Here is a 9,501-nt window from a genome sequence, read left to right as displayed (position 1 = left end):
TAAACACCTCGAATTAAACCTGAAAATCTGCACTTCAATCGCATCTTGATTGTTTGACTTAAAAACCTATTGTGGTGGTGCGTAGAGGTAAAATAGCAAAAAACTTTGACACTGTCCAAACTGACAGTCAGGCTCTGGTTCACATCTGTATGACACACCACAAATGTTCCCAAGTACAAATCTGCAAGGCCTGCTCCTTATCTACCCTTCTCGTTGAGAGGTGAGAAGGTTGTGTGTGTGAACTCACTCACATGGGAAATGAACCGGCAAATCAGGACAAAATGAAAATCAAACGAGAGGGGGTTGACGGAGAAAGGCAATTACCTCTAATGAACAACATTTGTCCCTAGCACACAGTCTCAATCAGATCAGTCCTCCTCCTCTCAGTCTCTGTTTACACTCTCCCTGTTCCTGTCTCCATCACGGTACTTTTTTCCTCTGCCTCTTCGCTGTGCCCTCGCTTCCTTCTCCTGTCATCATCCCACCCGGCTCCCCGGAGGGACTGTAGGATGCTGGAAGAGTACGACAGTAACAGGTGTCTCATTATTGCACTAATAACAGGCCACAGTGAGATGTAAACACACATGTATTTTTATAATAATTGGCAGAGATGATAACTCCTCCACATTTCCTTATATTCAGGTTTCACGAGTGAATCACCAGGCTTAAATAATTCTTACATGTTGATTGCCAAGAGCCAAAAAGCCTATCTTGGGATGAACGCCTACACAGTCGCCACAAATTACCAGATCTTCCATTTAACATCAATGCAAGACTTACATGAAAGCAAAAGCTATTTTTTTCCTACCCTCATTTTTTTTTTCTTTTTGTGGGGGTGGGGGGGGGGGGGGGGGATCAACTTGATCTTCTTTTTCTACTGCCACACTGAAACTGGCTGCAGAGATAATCGATAATACCATAAACCCCTCTCTGAAACTTCTCCTCTTCACCTGGATCCTGTCTGCAGTATTTACACATGCAGTGAGCAGATTATACAGTCTCTTTACAGCAGTAATGATCTCGGTGCACATAACACACAATTGCAAAAACAATCTTCCACACTTAAACAAACCCTAATGAGGCATGTAACTGGAGGCTTGTGCCCGGCTGTACGCTTGTTAGAGAGCTATCAGCTGCTGCTTCTCTGGATTACCGTGAGCAAAGAGAACGCAGCTGCTGCCGCGCGCCCCGTCATGTGCATTTGTGGTTGTTCGGGTGCGTGCGCGGCGGTATTCACGCTCCTGTTCTGCAGTATCACATAACAAAAATGTGTTTATGTTGCAGGTGCGGGCTGAAAGTGAACCCATTATTACAAGAGAACACACTCCTGTGATGTATGAATAAATCAGCATCTAAGCTGCAACCTCTGCAGCACCATTTATCTCTAACATTGGATGTGTCACTGACTTCATTCTTTTATCCAAACCACTTCACACTGTCAAGAGCCCACATACTTTTTTTTTTTTTTTTTTAGCAAGAATTAAATCCCGCCAGTGTGAGTGCTCTGCAAGCCACCAAGGATTTACTCTTTATCTACTATTTTGTGAGTGCATGTAGTACATGTAGTACATGTGTGCGGGTGTGCTGGGTCATTACCCAGTCAGCCCGAGGACACGAGAAGCCATTATCCGAGGGAGTCTGGACACTAAATGTTTGATAAGCCTCGAAAGCGGATGTCCTGTTTCTCTTCTCATATAATACATGTCAAGCAAACGTGTGTAATATAAAGTCCCAGCTCCAATTTAAAAGAAACTACAGTTCACTTGAATTTCCTTTTTTTTTTTTATAGTTAAGACAGTAGAATAAAAAAAAATAACAGAAACCTCCTCCTGTGACTGTTTGGTGCAGGCTGCAGCAGAGAGAGGAGTGTGAAGGTGTCGGCTCAACAAAGCGCTGAGAGATGTCGAGCTGGTGAAGACAAGCAGCAATCTGATCAGCCTGCTCTCTCTCTCTCTGCATGTCAAATTAATATATTTTTAAAAACAAGCACTTGAAAGACTTTATGGTATTTTCTATTTATTATCAAAATACCTGTAAATCATATATAAACAAGTCTCATTTAAAAATATATCAGCGATATGTCGGTATTTGTTACTCGGTACTAAAAGCATTACCTTTACAATACTTTTACTAAGTGCTGTTGAGTGGCCTCAACAGCGTCTCTTTCGGCAATAATTATGACAGTTTATGTAAATACTGAATACAAAAATGAAAGGTTACCTAGCTGGCTTCCCTCTGAGGAGATCTCTGAAAGCTTACATTTGCAAAGTGCGAGCTACCATGGAAGAATGTCACAAAATATTACACATCCTGCTGCTTTCTGGGAGCAGTGAGCTGAGGGGCAGCGAGTCTTCTGGCAGCTTGGGGACTCCATCCAAGACCTCGAGCTTTGGCAAACAGGAGAACACACTGAACACGGAGAGAAAGCAGAGTGACAGAAAATGAGGATGAGTACACTTTTGGATACGCATCCATTAGCATCTAGAGCAGTCCCGGGCTTTGCACAGTCCCCGGGCCGCTGGATTTCTGACATTCTGATGTGTTTTTGATGTGTAATATCTTTGCTTATATTGATAAATAAACAGCAGTCAATAGGATTTCTGAGGGGCATATACATAAAATAAAGAAATAACCTGTTTTGCAAGTATCTTCATGAGTCTGTGTCATTGGCTACTTTAAATAGCTTTATAGAACTGTGATGTTATATTTGGTGCAATTTCTGCTGCCAATCGACATCTTTAACATCAATTACCCGCATAAATAAAGAGAATAGTCACTTTGCCAAAAAGTGATCGCAGCTTCTACATTGTGACAGGAATGTTGTTTCTGGTACAAGGTCAATGAGGAATTAGGATTCAAACATAAATAAGTGTAAATCATGCCGTTTGTCCCATTTCAGCCACCAGACACTCTTTGTTAAACTCCCCATCAGAGAAAGGCTTACAGGTTTTTGCGATTTTGTTGGAAATCACAACTTTTTTGCTCTTATTTTGAAGGTGACTGCTATTTTTTTCTTTTAAATTTATATAAGTAGGTGTAAATGCAGCTTCACTGTAAATGCGTTGGAACTGACATGCGAGATGTGAGTTTGCTAGCCCTGAAAGAGGTCAGCTCACAGAAAGATTGATGCAGAATGCCGAGTTTTTAACAAGACATGGACTTCTGAGTGTTTATTTACTGAAGTCAGAGGCAAAGCCGCGGGCTCGGTTTGTGGAGAGCAGAGAGAGAGAAAAAAGAAAAATCAGAAAGTGTGCCTCTCTCCAGGCAAGCAAGACGGATCGAGGACATTGTGAGAAATCTGGGGGTTCAATGGAAAAACAAAGTGGACAGTTTTGACTTTTGCCTTCAACACTGCCCAGTTTGAAAGTTTGAGATTACAGAGGAGCTGGCAGCACTGGGCTCAAATCACAGGGAGTGATGGGTTCACTGAGGTGAGTGCATGCTTGGATAGGCTGGGGCTGAAAAGTGACAAAATGGAAATGTTGATTAAATAGTGATAAAATATTAGTGTCTTTACTGTGCCTGTTTCATATGTTCACAGCCTAATTGTAACATCTACTCTTACCAGCAGCAGTTTATAAAGAGTTCAAACACTGGACAGAACTGAGTTCAGCTTTTTGGTGCGTCCCTCCACGACAGTCTCAGTTTCTCATGTGGAAATGAAATGCCCAGCTCTGGTATAGAGTCTCCTCACCGTGCACGGTAGTCCCGAGTGAAGGTCACTGGGTTGCGGTTCAGGTTGAGGGAACGCAGCGGGCTGTTCCCCAGAGCTCCCAGTCCCCCCAGGGAGCCGATGGCGTTCTCAGACAGACAGAGGTGCTCCACTGCTGGGAGCTTTGGCAGCTGACGCAGACACACCAGGTGGTTACGGTGCAGGTTTAACACTCTGCACCTGCCCGTGGAAAACACAAATATCGCTTAGCTTTCTTTTTGTGATTATTGCAACCTATTACACTTGTGCCAAAAAAACAGCTCTGCAGGAGCACAAAGGAGAAAAAAAAACTCATCTGGACCAGCATACTAAAAACAACAACAAAGCAAGAAGTAAAAAAAAAAACAAAACAAAACACTAATTAGCCCATCCTAGGCTGAACAGCTTTAGCCCCATCTTTCAAAAAGCACCATGAAAAACAGCTCTCGCACGGGGCTACTTCAAATAGTTGCTCAAAAGCACTCAAAAACTGCTATGTTTAAATAACATGATTTAAAGCAGTGCAGTGTGAGTTTCAGAAGCTGACTTCAACCCCATACACATGCAGCCTACAGTATAAAAACTAGAATAATGACTAATGATTTAATATCATATCATTTGACAAGACATTTGTCTTCATTACAACGGCTGAATGGATTTGATAAAGCTATAATGAATGCTGTAATAATATCGGCCAGATTTATTTCACTGTTAAACTTCTTGAAATATATATATATATATTTGTAATTTTTTGTAGCATTCTGAATTTCAAAGTTCTCGTGCATATAACATTGACAGTTTCGCCAGGGAGCTGTTCCAGATGGGGGAGTTGTGCTGGAGCCTGAGTAATGTCGTTTATACCTTGGCAGACGTACGGAACTCAGGCTGGTGAGAGAGTTGTCAATCAGTTGAAGCTTCTCCACTCGGATCAACCGGCGGAGGATCCGGAGGAAATTTTCTTGCTGAAAGTGATCACCCAAGTCCTGATAGGACAGATTTAACTCCTGAGAAGAGAGAGGCGGTAGAATTGTCAGAGCCTTCACTGCCACGTCCTCCTGTTCTTCTCATTTTTGCACCTTCACTTCTTCCCTCCCTGAAGCTATGTCTTTTGCTCTTCTGTGTGTGAGTGTGTGATATCTTTAAGATCACACACTCACACATATCCTGCATGCTGGCTTACCAGGCAGCTTTCCCAATTCTCCTGAAGTCTCTCCTCCCATCTCTGTCCTTCTTCCTCTCTTCTCCTTATTCTCACTCTCTCCAAACAGATGTCACCCCTCTTGCTTAGATGCAGCTCCTCTTCTGAGGGACCTTTGATTATATTGTTAAAAAAAGATCTTTAACAATGTTTACGTCATTATCATCAGATGAAAAAGACGATGTTTTACACTTATTGGTTCATATTTGTGTCACGGCATGTTCACTTTGGTCTTTGTCTGCTTAACGCAACGAAAGCAACACAAAGATGGCAGAGGCACGACTTCTTGAAGACTTTTTAGAGGTTCTTTTTCAAATTCTGTTGTAACACAGAACCCAAATTTCCAGCAAGTACTTCTAAGTTTTTCCTGCTTCTACTGAATCCTATATGAACATTCTTAAAGCCTCGTGAGTTAGAAGACTGTGCAGAAAACTATGTTTTATTTTTGATTACTCTGGTTAGGTTCCTCTGGTGATTTTCTCACATTAGCCACACACCTTCTCTAACCCTGGGGCACGTCAGCTGGTCACCTGTGACATCACACTGCTCCAGGCCATGCCACAACGCAAACTGGAACCGACTTGATGGAAGCTGATGAGAAAAGATGAAGAAGAGAAGAGGGTGAAAGATGAGATCACTCTCTGGGGACAACAAATGAGAAATGTGTTACCATCTGACCACTTCATTAGAGACACCTGTTCATCTCCTCATTAACACGAATATCTAACCACCAGTTGCATGGCAGTAACTCGATGCATTTAGTCATGTATGGTCAAGACAACCTGCTGAAGTTCAGCCGGCGCATCAGGAATAAGGAAGAAAGGTGATTTAAGTGACTGAACGTGACATGGTTCTTGGTGCCAGGTGGGCTACTCTGAATGTTTAAGAAACTGCTGATCTGCTAGGATTTTCCCACACAACCTTCTCTAGGGTTTAGAAAGAAAAAAATATCCGGTGAGCGGCAGTTCACTGGGCAAAAATGACTTGTTGATGTCAGAGGTCAGAAGAGAGTGGCCAGGCTGCTTCAAGCTGAGTGGAAGGCAACATTATCTCAAATAACCACTTATGGGTGCAACAAATTGAACCTTGAAACAGATGGGCTACAGTAGCAGAAGACCACACTGTGTGCCAGTCCTGTCAGCTAAGAACAGGAAAACGAGGCAAATACTGAGGTTTACACACCAAAATTGGACAGAAAAAGACTGGAAAAATGTTGCCTGGTCTGATGATTCTTCATTTCTGCTGTGACATTCAGATGGTAGGGTCAGGATTCGGTGTAAACAGCATGAAAGCATGAATCCATCCTGCCTTATAACAACAGTTCAGGCCCCTGGTGGTGTAATGATGTGGGGGGATATACATTTTTATATATATTTTTTGGTACACTTTGAGTCCCTTAGTAGCAACAACACAGCCTACCTGAGTGTCGTTGCTGAACATGTCCATTCCTTTATGATCACAGCGTGCCCTCTTCTGATGGCTGCTTCCAGCAGGATAACACGCCATGTGACAAAGCTCAAATGATTTCAAACTGGTTACCTGAACATGGCAATGAGTTCACTGTACTCAAACGGCCGCCACAGTCACCAGATCCCAGTCTAATAGAGCAAGTTTGGGATGTGTTGGAACCGGAGATTCTCATCATGGATGTGCAGCCAACAAATTTGCAGCAACTGTGTGATGCTGTCATGACAATATGGACCAAGATCTCTAAGCAAAATCAATTAATGGATTCCTGAGTGTAACCAGGCAAAAAAGAGAGAAATACGTGGGCATCGCTTAGAAGCACAGCAGACATGAAAAAAATTATGATGCTATGTTGACTGTTTTTGCAACTCCAATGTGATGCAGTAGCCTGCTAGACTTCATTTTTCTCCTTCTTTGACCTTTTCAACCCTCTTACACTCATCCTGTTCACTCTTACTGTGTCTGTGTAACTCTACACCCCCCCCCATGACTCCAGGTCAGCTGACCACTGCTCCTCCGTGTTCAAACTCTCCAATGTAAATGTTTCCTTAAGGTTTCTGAATAGTGCAAGACACAGTAATGCAAATAATCAAAATGGTAAGTGTGGCATGATTCAGTCTGCTATACAGTTTTTACATTACAATATCTGTCAACATCTAAATACATTAAAATAGGAGCTGTCTCTGTTTCTACTAAAACAGAAGCATTTGTCATGCATGCAGCTCAAAGCAGCAGGCATTTTCTTTGCTAATAATTCTTTAGAGATGCTATTTTGCTGTAGGAGTTTAAGCAGAACACTTTGAAGTCATTAAAGACATGACATACAGATACACACACACACACACACACACACACACATATATATATATATATATATATAAATTTTTTTTTTTGCACACCAAGTGGGAGAACTCTGAATCAAACATGAGAAGGATTAGGCGAGGAGCAAAATTTCCCCCATGTTTCTTAATTCAAATAGCAGGGAGAGTGAGAAATCACTCTGCACAGCAGTCTAGGCGAGAGGCCAGTGGCTCGAGGGTAAAACAGCGAGCACAGAGAACAGACTGAGAATATTATTCAGCTCAGAGATGGCTAAAAGAGAGAGAGGGAGACAGGCTGAAATGGAAGTTGTTTTTTTTTTTTAAGATGAAGAAAGAGGGAGGGCACAGGCGAGGTATGAAGATGGAGAAGGCATAGCTACACTTGAGAGGGAAAACGTAAGGAGCACAGGGCAATTACTGGTTTATCCTGTGTGTGTGTCACTTACAGGTGTAGTTACAAGTCCAGAGTCAGGACTGTGGTCCACAGAGAGAGGTGTGCCTGTAACCCTGAATTCAGAGCACTGGGAAGAGTGGGATTTGGGGAAACTGCCAGTGAGAGTGTTCACACCTGAAGAGCTGAGAAAGAAAAACAAAGAGAGAGAGAGAGACTGGCATTATCCCATCTTCCATCCCTGTTTGAAGTGGAGCTGTATTTTGGTAATGTAAGCCCGTGTGTGTGCTAAAACCCTGACCACCGGCTGAGTGGTTAGGGTTACAGTGAACTGGGCCTGACAATGCAGATTAGGACCCGTTGCCATAGCTACAGAGGACACCTGAGCAGGTGCTATTCGCTTATTATAGTCTGTGTAGACAGGGGGTAGCTGGACCCTCTATAATTGATACTGCATGTCCTGTAGTGCTTTGCTAAATAGTTCTCACACAAAAGAACTGCGTAGATATAATACAAAGCAAATCAAATAAGCTGAGGGTGTCAATTGATACAATTACTGTAGCAAACCACAAAACGCTGGAAGTTTGTGTCCGCCAATGGAAAAAAAGAAGAAATATCAGGCAGAGGTAAGACAAATTTGTGTTATTATCTCAAAATTTAGAGTTAGTGACTGAGTAACTTATTATTATTTATTTAATTTCTTTTTCCAGTGGCAGAAACAAGCTTCCACATTTCACTGTAGCCACTTGGATATGACACTGAAGGTAAACCCAAGAATTAATAATGGCATCAATGAAGATTAAGATCGAAGGCCTTCATTAATGCATAAATCAGTAATGCCTGTGTGTGCCTACTATTTCACATCAAACAGGGTTCACTGAATTAAAAAAAAAATTGTAAAAAGCTGCACCGACAGGCGCCAAAGAATGAAGCTTTTATCTGTCATGTAGACACATTTGACTCAGCTTACCTTTCTGACATGTCCCAAGAGACTTTTGATGAATTTTCCTGGCCTTCTTTAACGCATTGCAGACGGCTCGCTTTAGCCCCGCAGCCCCGTAGCTGTTACCCATGGAGCCCGCTGTGTTTGTTAGTATTCACAAGGAGAGAGTCGACCGTCCTGCTGGCTGCCCGCGGCTCTGCAGAGAGACTGACAGCAGTGTGGGCCCGGAGCTGGAGCTGCCAAGAACGCTGCTCAGGCTTATCACTCAGGACAGGTTAGAAACTAGAGCAGAGTGCGCATCAGTGTCGCGCAGCGCGCTCTCAGAGCGGCTATTCCAACTTTCAAATGGATTGTGACAACTAAAACAAAGGCTTTTCAAAAACGATTATTTCATGTTTCATGTTTTCACATTCATGTTTTTATTATTTATTTATTATTTATTGTTTTATAATTTAGATTATGAATAGCTGTTTAAACCCTGGACTGTTCCTCCATAATATAGCTTGTTGAGTTTAATATTTAACATTGTAAATCGCTTCTTAGAGGTAAGTGAAAACCTCTGGAACTGCTCAGGAGGATGGAAATGAGTTCTTGTAACTTTGCATAGAACTCTGAATTATTGTTAGCTGATTTAGTGCTTCTGTTGGTCAATATGAGACTCATCATCTGATCACTTTTTTCTTTTAAATTTCACTTGTTTTGTTCTTTTTGTGTGATGGCCACATCACAGAAACTGTTTTCTTTTGTTTCTTTTGCCACAGGAGCATCTGTGTTTGCCTATGTGGCCACACAGTAACAGGCAGCTCATTCACTTTCTCTTGACAACAGTTTCTTTAAAGATAGAATGCATTTTGGGGTCAACTTGAAAGAAAGGCAGATCTGAAATGTATAAGTGAGGTCAGAGGTCAAATGTGACCAGATATTTGGATGCAAACTATAATGTGATATTTAGAATCCCCAAATACAATATCATTTCATAAATGTTGCCAA

Source organism: Archocentrus centrarchus, chromosome 13, assembly GCF_007364275.1.
Source record: "Archocentrus centrarchus isolate MPI-CPG fArcCen1 chromosome 13, fArcCen1, whole genome shotgun sequence".
NCBI lineage: Eukaryota > Metazoa > Chordata > Actinopteri > Cichliformes > Cichlidae > Archocentrus > Archocentrus centrarchus.
This window is presented reverse-complemented; position numbering follows the sequence as displayed.